This window comes from Aplidium turbinatum, chromosome 4 (genome assembly GCF_918807975.1).
Source record: "Aplidium turbinatum chromosome 4, kaAplTurb1.1, whole genome shotgun sequence".
Lineage (NCBI taxonomy): Eukaryota > Metazoa > Chordata > Ascidiacea > Aplousobranchia > Polyclinidae > Aplidium > Aplidium turbinatum.
This window is the reverse complement of record NC_137475.1, coordinates 7,984,162-7,994,172: the sequence shown is the minus strand read 5'-3', so window position 1 is coordinate 7,994,172 and position 10,011 is coordinate 7,984,162.

Here is a 10,011-nt window from a genome sequence, read left to right as displayed (position 1 = left end):
CCATATCTCGAATCTGCAAAAAGATTTTTCCCCCAACTAATGCATGCTAAACTGTCAAGAAAAGCACCTGCTTCATGGAGAAAAGTATGATAAATACGTTTCGTTGCAAGCTTCTGCAATTGACATGAATTTTTCATTGCTATACTCATAATGTTTTCAATCAATAGACTTGAAGTGTCATACAATTAACGCACTAATGATGCTCTACAGTAGTAGAGCGAAATGAATATGCCATAAATAGGGCACTGCTGATTATTGATTTTTTAATAAAAAGTACATGATCACACAGCATGATATGCATCATGATGTCATAGTAAATGTTCAATTTGATTGGTGACAGATTTTGATTTAAAAGACTTTCATTAAGTGCATCAAATGCACCTTCGTTATCTGTAATTTCAAATTCTGATCTGTCAGTTTCAGTCCAGATGTACTTGAAGATTAGCATGCATCATCACACTCATCCGTGTCAGATGGGTTGTCCTTGGCTAGAATATCAAGCTTTCTTTTGCTTTTCTTTGGCAAGTAATGCATAATTTGAATCCGGGTGTAATTGCATTGTGGGTTTCTATCAAACTTCTTGCCATGGGTATTTAATGTAATTGATTGGCGTGATTTGGGAAGTTTAACTCCATAATGGAGTTGTAAGAGATTGCAGCATCTCGTTTGGCTCTTTTCACATCGCACAATATGTATACTTAATAATGATAAAGCAAAGACGTATCATTGCACTTGAGTCGTAAATGCAATCTTCCACTTTGACTCATGCTCTCCATTATACAAGTTCTAGTTCATTTCATTTCAACTGTGCAGTGTACAATGGGTAACAATTCTTGTCGTTTGGTATACCACGTTTTATGACATTCATCAGACTCTTTTGATTTTCCAATAAAGCACTTCTCCAGCTCTATAACTTTGACACGTAAATTGTTGCAATAATGTTGTGTATTGTACACTGTACAGTATGTTCTACAGTAAGTTATTTGCCTATTAAATTCCTAAAAGACATGATGGTAATACACAACACATTGAGCACTCTGAAAGCATTGATCACTATCATATACTGTACACTGTACAGTGTATACAGTAGTAGGAGTAGCCACAGTCTCATTAACGACCAGAATTAAAGCAAATAGCCTTGCCATTTTGTTGTTGATGATTTAGCTAGCTTTCTGTATTTCTTAATAGGAAGTGGCTATTTTTCCACACTTAATGCCATTGTTACAATCAGGTGATGCCAGAGTTAGGATTAAAGTTAGGAAAGGTTAAGGTAGGGTTTAGAGTTAGGAATATGATTAAGGTTTTGATCTTTGCCCAGGACAAAAAAAATTTCCAAACTACAAGTTTTTGTTTTCAACAGCTTTAATCTTTTCTCAAATTAGGGAAGAATTCCTCATCTGGCAACACTATTAAGGCTATTATTAAACTATATAGTGTAAAATCAGGGGTGTGCAACCTTTATTACAGGAGGGCCATATACAAATATCTGGGTGAAACCGCGGGCCGCACATTTATTTAACATTTTAACATATTATGCTTTATAGTAGTTGCAGGCACAAAAGAGTAGTTTGTTTGTTATTCATGTTATTCTTATGGCATTATTAGAGGTTATTCCTTGCAAAAATAATAAGATAAGACGCATAAATTTCTGAAGAAAACTGCTAACTTATTCAAATTTATCGTCACACCGACTACGAGTTCAGTGAGAAATTTGCAGCTGGTTTCTTTTCCCGACGACTTTTTTCAAATTTACTTTAATGGAAGTGCTCGCAATTCGAAGTCCATTTTCCAGGTGTTCGCCTGTCAGAACCGATCGATAGGGATATTTTATGACGCCAATTTTAGAAAAAAATTGTTCGCACAAATAGACTACGTTGAGCCAAAAAGAGTCATTTTGAAGTCATGAATTTTTTCAAATGTGGATAGTCATCTTGGTTGAGATGTTTTCGGTAAAAATCAAAAAATGCACGACTTCTTTCAGCAGTTCATAAAATCGTTGCAACATGCAGCCCTTGCTTAACCAACGCACCTCGGAAAAGTACAGTAGATCTTTATGTGCCGTGTTGAGATCATCCAGAAACTTTTGAAACTGACGATGGTTGAGCCCTCGTGCTCGAATGAAATTACTGCCGTAATAACCGGACTCAAGACGTGTTTGAACTTCAAGGATTTTGCGCACAGGTTTTTCTAGTGAATGATAACTTGCAATAAAAAATTGCTATGTCATCATTGATTTTTCTCTCCCTCAAGGCAGACTTCAAGAGACCTATGAATCCAATGCTAGTTCCGGACATGGATCAAGCACCATCATTTGCGATTCTGCATAAGCTGGACAAGTCCAGTTCGAACTTGTCAAAAGCATCAATTACTTCAGTAAAAATGTCAGCACCAGTAACTTGTCGTGCCTTTCATTGACTGTAGTGACAGAAGCTCTTCCGTTTCGTTCAAGTTTTTGTACACTCCTTTTACAAATATGGCCAACTGTGCTATCCTTCTGGTCCGTATTTTCATCGATCGCAAAACTCCATGAAACAAAGTTCTTCACCTTATCTCTGAGAGTGTCACTAATATCACAAGCAAAATCATCTATAGCCTACGCCTCGCTATCGTCCACCGTGACAGACATATTTTCTCGAACTCACCCTTCATTTTAGGGCACATTTCTTCTGCGACATCGATAAGACACTGCTTCACAATTACAGTCAGAATACGGTTTCATAGTTCAGCTATTCTCTGTGCAAGCTGTGCCTCTGATCTACTGACGTTCCAAATAATTAAATACAATCGGATGAGCGGTGGCCGGTGGGAGATTTCTAAAATAGTTAAGAGAAGGTGCGAAATGTACAATAATCCACTCTATAATGAATTGTTCGCACGTGCCAGACTAAACTAAATTATAAACACGTTTTGCGGGCCGAACACAATTCAAAATTAGCACATCTTCGCGGGCCACACAATTTTTCTTCGCGGGCCACATTTGGCCCGCGGGCCGCAGGTTACACACCCCTGGTGTAAATATAACGACAATCTTCTTGATAACTGAATAACTGTTATTGCTAAATTGATTTAAGAAGTTTAGTCAAGTTTCACAAGTCATTCCGTTCATTGTATGAAAAACTGATAAATTCTTGCAATGAACAATCGACATTCATATCAAGTAACCAACTGCAAAAGTGTACAAGACTACACAATACACATTGATCATATCTTTGGCAAGGAGCAACGAGCAAGTAATAATTGCAATTCATCACACAACATGTACGCCTCAATAGTCGCCCCATTATGAATTAATTGTTATTAAGTTATCTAAATATAACATGCGAGTAGCTAATCATATGATTTTATTCAAGCATAGGCTTACCTTTTAGGTTCCGAAAAACCGTTAATGCCACAATCGTGTAATACCAGGATGGCAAAGTGATTCATGTAGCAATTTTAGAACGGCTTCTGATGTTGTTGTCACAGATGCAGATGTTGCTCTAGAGAAGGTGTCAGGTGCAGTGTTTTTATTTCCTGGCTTGTAAACGGTAGAGAAGTTATAAGGTGAAAGCTCCAAACGCCAACGTTGTATTTTAAAATTTTTTACCTTGGAAGGATGTTTTAAATCGAACATAAAGGATACGCTTCTTCGGTCCGTAATCAAGTTAAAGTGTCTTCCCAGCAGTAAATGCTTCCACTTTCTCAATGCTTCTACAATTGCGTAGGCTTCCTTTTCAATTGCTGAATGCATTTGCTCCGAGGTTGATAAAGTTCGCGCGTGAAATGCCACAGGACGGCCGTTTTGGTTTAATGTTGCGGCAATGGCAAAGTCTGAAGCATCTGTTTCTACAACCAGCTCAGTGGCCGAGTGGTTTCGCCTTCGGCTCTAGTGCTGAGAGATCTGAGATCGATTCCAGGTCGGGTCAAACCGAAGACTTCAAAAAACGGTACCGATTGTGTTCTATCCTGCATGGCACAGTGAGAATGAGTCGGGTAATAATGTGATAACATCGTAAACCTGATACAAATTAAAAATGAGCCCTATCGCTAAAAGACCTTAGCTGTTGTAGAGCGACAATAAATAAAACCATAACATTATTATTATTATCTGTTTCTACAGTAAAAGGAATGGATTCGTCGATTGGTTGTAGAGAAGCATGGGTTAACTTAGTTTTCAGTTTGTTTTTCCGTAGGAAATACAATAGTACGGTAATTGGGGAAAAACTTACCATAGACATTGTGTAGGCTATGCTGTGAACTCGAATGGGAGGATGATAGTGAATTGAATGTGGAAATGTTTGGCTGATTGATTCCTATTTCAAACAATAATGTTTGTCGATTTTCCTTATTTTTGTGTACGGTACACAGTAACTATTTCCGTAACTAAGGTATTACTTTAATTATTTTGTTTAGGTGAAATATTTAGCTATATTGCTAAGTCTAAGAATGTGTTGCTAATTCAGTGAAATTGCTTCTTAGTACTTGAAAATTGAGTTGGCCCTATTTTTGGCCCCTTGTTTTAAAAGTTGGCTCTTTTTTGGCCCTTTTTGAACGTGCAGTTGGCTCCTTGCCAAATTTACATCTGGTAACCCTGCTTCAAACCCTCAATAGTCAGATTTTATGAAATGCGGTATGCAGTTGAAACAATTTACTGAGCTGCGAGCAGTTGAAACAATTTAGTGTCGTTAGATGGTCCCGCAATACCGGATTACAATCCCGATAAAGCAGTTATTGCGTGGTACAACGATTCTATTGCAGGACGTCGCCCAGACTTCAACAACGCTAAGTTATCATTTTAACATTGTTGCAAGTTTAATTTTATTTGTTTGTGCTATCGTTACTTTGGCCTCCAAGCACGCAGATTTGGCCGCCGAGAAGGAGCTTTCGGTAGGCCACGATGGCTGCCGGAAAAAAACGCGAGTTTTAAGGCCTGCTCTAGTCAACAATTTGGGTCGATCCTTTCCTGAAAAGCATAGGCTAACAATATATACTGCATCATGTTAGCATCAAAAAAGGTTTTGCCATTTTTTACATCATAATAATAAACCAGTAGAGTAGTAGACTACTATTTCTGGTGCTTTCGTGTGTATCTCTATAGTTTTAGAAGCACTGTGAAGAACACAAATCAACACAACACTTCAAAACTAACCGCAGCTATATCTTGTTAGAAACATCGTCCGTTTTCCAGGAATAGGTTGAATGCCATTCTTTGCTGCGTTTGTCTGGTTGACTGGCGGCCGCCAGGTTTCCGATCAGATCCAACTATTATGAACAATTGCCATGGCGCCATTCTCTCCATCAAACTCTATAAAAGGCTATAACATTGTTCCATGTCTGTATCTCTCGTCCAAGAAAACCTTGTATCAATAATAGGCTATGAACAAGTTAGTTAAGAATAAACCTGTAACTAAAACATATGTAAAACAGATATTTCGTCATATGGTTTGTTCCGATCTTAATTTTGTAATATAATATATACAAAAATTAAATTAGCAATACACAATCTATACAGCAACCAGTATATAAGCTACATGGAAGATAGATTAACTACCAGGGAGGCAAGGGACTCACTAGCCTACGACCGAAGGGACCCACCGCGGTAGATGGTAATCTGTGGATGTAAAAGTTTGGTTATTGGCTGCCTCAAGCTGTTCTGCCTGTCTCGACTTTTCTCTTGCTGATCTTGGAGCAGACTAGGAGATGGCGGATCAAGCTAGAGAACTAGCGCGTTTTAGTAGAGAATTAATTAAAATTTTATTTGAATTTGTTTGTGTGTGTGTGTGTGTTCCTTCTTTCGCCCGCTTGAAGAAGGACATCTGCGTGTGGAAAAAGGGCCACTGCAATTTGACATCTCATTTGGTGGAGATGCCAGAGAGGAGCGGCCAGAGGGAGGGTAGCTTTCGCTGACCCCAGAGTCTTCTTAGGATGGGCCGCTGCAATCCAGTCATCCCAGGGCGAGTGGGACAACGGAAAGGGACGGTTAAAGATCTCCCGCTGCTATCACTCTTCCGGCATCTGGCCGTTTCGGATGAGTGAAAGGGACGGGTTAAAGATGGGTTGTTACGCCCTTGGCTGTCTAAGCTTCTTCAAAGATGTTCTACGACCGTACTGGGCTAGTGAGACCCACCGCTGCAATCAGTCATCCCTACCACCGAGGACGACTGAGAGGGCGTTTGAAGAGAAAGTCTCGACTGGTTCTTCTTTCTTCTGACCGTAGGAGGAGGTTTAGAAGGAGTAGAAATGTCAGATGACAAAGGAATGTTATGCTTTTGTGTTATGTCTTTTGTTTTTGTCATGATCACGTACAGGGCTTGTATGGTGGACCGTTTTGTGTTCCGTATGTATGTGTCACCTATATCCAGAGATATCTTCTTTTAGATGATGGTGTGTTTGGCGACATTCATCATGGTTAGGAGTATCGGGTTGTTCTTTTGTCCGTCAGGGAATTAATTGTGGAGAATCGTGTCCTTTGTTATTTCGCTGTCTTCGTTGGTTAGGTCAAAATATTGTTGCTTCAGGCGCTCCCATATTCCCAGCGCAAAGGAGCACTTGGTTAGGACGTGGGTCACATTGTCTTCAGATTTTCTGCAGAATTTGCAATTTGTTATTTTATCGGATTGTATTGATCTATTGAATTCTCCCCATTTGTATCCTCCATCAGCAATCCGAAAGGACGTGGAGGATAGATAAAGTGGAAGGAGGATTTTGATTTCCTTGTTTTTCAAAAGAATCTCATTCCAAGAAATCTTTATTCCGTTTTGATCAATCTTGTCAATCTTTTTTTCATTTTACGTTTTCAGATTGAGGTAGATGTTTTTATAGGAAGTACTTTCCCAGTCGTGTTTCAAGCCTTTAAGTTTGCAAAAGGATTTGAAGATGTCCGCATACATTTCGTTTGGATGTGGGGCATGCAGAATGCTGATGGAGAACAAAAGAGGATTGATGTGCCTCATTCTGTAACTCAAACTAAACATTTGCGCATAAAATATTACGCCAGCAGTTATTTGCGTTTGAATATTTTTTTTTTGAATAACTATAAGCCAGGATGGTCCAAACCCCGCACGCTGGCCGCGTGAAGCTTTTGTGCAGCCCACGAACACTTCCCTTGTGCCGGATTTTGCAATGCAAAGTTTACAGGTGTTGAAATTCACCTACGTATTACAGCAAATAAATACATTGCAGTAGTCACAGCTTTAACTCAACCTGTTATCAGACGTGGCCAAATGGCCACGCCATTCACTATTTTTGAAATTTTATATAGAAGGAATTTTCCTAAGACGCTGTTATTTCTTGACTTTTACTTTTTATTACTTGCGCATCGTTTAAACCTGATTTGGTTATTTTTGGAACATTATGTGGTTTACAAGAAGCATTTTGTCACAGGTTGTTCAGAAATTTTGTCTAAATTCCTATATTTTAGCAATCGGCATCGATATGACTCATTATCGCTATTGTGTAGGCCAGGGGTCCGCAAATAGTGGGTCGCGACCCAAATTTGGGTTGCGAGACCATCCACTCTGGGTCGCAAAACGGTTTAAACTTACCATAAATATAACTTGTATGGCAAAAATAAATACCAACATAATAGTCTTTGATGTGCTGAGTTTCGTGCAATTTGGTAGGCTACGAGAAAATTTATACTTTCGATTGTAGTACAGTAGTTAAGCCCACGGTTATATATCCTTTATATTCTATATATCCTTTCGATTGTAGTACATTGTAGTTAAGCCCACGGTTATATATCCTGGAAGACACCTTGTGCCAGGGCATGAAAACTCTCTCAGCTTATCTCCAGAACTGGCGACTGAAACTCAGCGAGACCAAAACATTGGCGGCAGCTTTCCACCTACACAATCGGGAAGCTGATCGTGAGCTACATGTTCAGAACAATGGAAAACTTCTGTCCTTCTGCCCCGAACCAAAATATCTTGGGGTGACACTAGACAGATCGTACACATACCGCCATCATTTGGTGTCACTGCGCAAGAAAATGACATCCCGCGCTGCACTGCTCAAGCGCCTGGCAAGCTCCAGCTGGGAGGCGAGTGCTGACACTTTGCGTATAGCAGCCTTAGCCCTCGTCTGCTCTTCAGCAGATTACTGTGCACCTGTTTGGTGCCGCAGTGCTCACTACCATAACATCGACACTGCCATAAACAGCGCCCTGCGCACAGGTACCGAATGCCTGCGTCCCACACCATTGGACAATTTTGCCATTCTCGCTGGCATCCAACTTGCTGAGCTTCGTCGCGAAGAAGCCACTCTGTTTCTTAGCCGACGGGCACTAGAGCCTAACCATTTTCTCCAGCACAAGATCTCTGCTCCCCCAAACCAGCACCCCCGTCGACTCAAACCAAGACACCCATTCGTGCCAGTCGCCCAACTTCTGATCAACGAAGCAGATGAACTTCATCTCTGCGGCTAGTTGGGCGGACTATAAATGGAATTCTGAATGGAAGTCAAGTACCACCAAACTCCATTCGTTTATCCCCGACGCCGAGACATGCCCCATCGGCCTGACACTACAAAGACAAGCATGAGTGCGCCTCAACCGTCTTCGTACGGGCGTCGGTCTTTTCCGCTCAACCATGCGCCATTGGGGAATGGCCTCTTCCTCCTCTTGTGAATGTGGTGTCGAGGAACAGACCGCAGACCACATCATCAATGATTGTACCATCTTCAAACCACCTAACGGAGTGGAAGGTCTGCGCGTCGTGGATGATGAAACTAAAGACTGGCTGCTCTCTAGTAGCCTTCCAGTGTAGTCCGGGAACATTGTGAATCTGGGGCGGTAAAAGGATAGGGTAGACCTTCGGCCCCAGAGGCTTGCACGACGACGACGAAGCACACGGTTAATAGGTCCACCCGCTTATTAAGCCCAATTTGGTCCATTCCGGAATTACTGAAGGCACAGGAGTGGTAGAAAATTGTTCCCCGCTTAATAAGCCAAAATCGTCCGGCCCCGATGTGTCCTTAATAAGCGGGGACGACCGTATTGGAATTCATATTAATTTGCAAAGTGTTTTGCGCAAAATTATATACTTCCGAAACGTTTGGGTCGCGAAGATTTCGAACGATTGCTTTTTGGGTCGCACCAAAAAGTATTTGCGGACCCCTGGTGTAGTCTACACAGTGGTCGCAGTCAACCGCGAGTCAAGTCATCAATCACACGTTAAAACTAAGCACTAACAGTGGGACTCTAGTAGGCTTACAACGTATTGTTTCAATCCAGTCCAGGCAGTTTTTATAGCGTCAGTGCACGATCTCGGCTAGTAAAGTTGACCAGTTTTTACGAAGACTCGACGTGTTCAAAACATGAAAAACAAGCTTTGGCAACTAGGAATGATCCGCTACTTTAGTATTTTGTATTTGAACTTTGCTACTTCTGTAAAGAAAAACAGTGCATTTGACAGCAAATAATGGGCTAATCACAACCGAATCAGCAACCACAGCCATCCAAAAAGCGTTGTGCTATATGTGTAGACGACATCAGAGGAACCGGATATTAAAAAAAATCTCGGCAAAGTTTCTCATCGTTGCTTCAAATGCAATATACTTTTATGCACAAAGGCTTTGCTTTGTGACAAAGCACATGTTGAAGCTATTATTTTTTGCTCATATAAATTTTGATAATTTCAATTTATTGCATTTTTATTTCGTTTTGCAAGGGAACCTGTTTTATTTCAGCAATAAAAATTGTCGTATTTAATCGACGTGGTTGCCTATTGAGTGTGGAATTGTCATCATCACACAGAAAAAGCCTCAGGTTGGTGTGTCATACACATTCAGGCACTTAGCCTAATCAATCGAGTTAACAGGGTAGACTGAGGTTGACCAGAGTGAAGTTTCCGTTTTGTTTCACTGCAAAGTGTAGACACACCACTTGTTATGACCATATTCTACTTGATTTGACTTTAGGCCTACTTATAGTTAGCCATATTCTACTTGACCGCTTTTAGCACTCGTTCATGCTTGCATTGTTTGAAGGCTGAAATTGAGAAGCCAGTGACACAAATTGAATGAAACCATCGA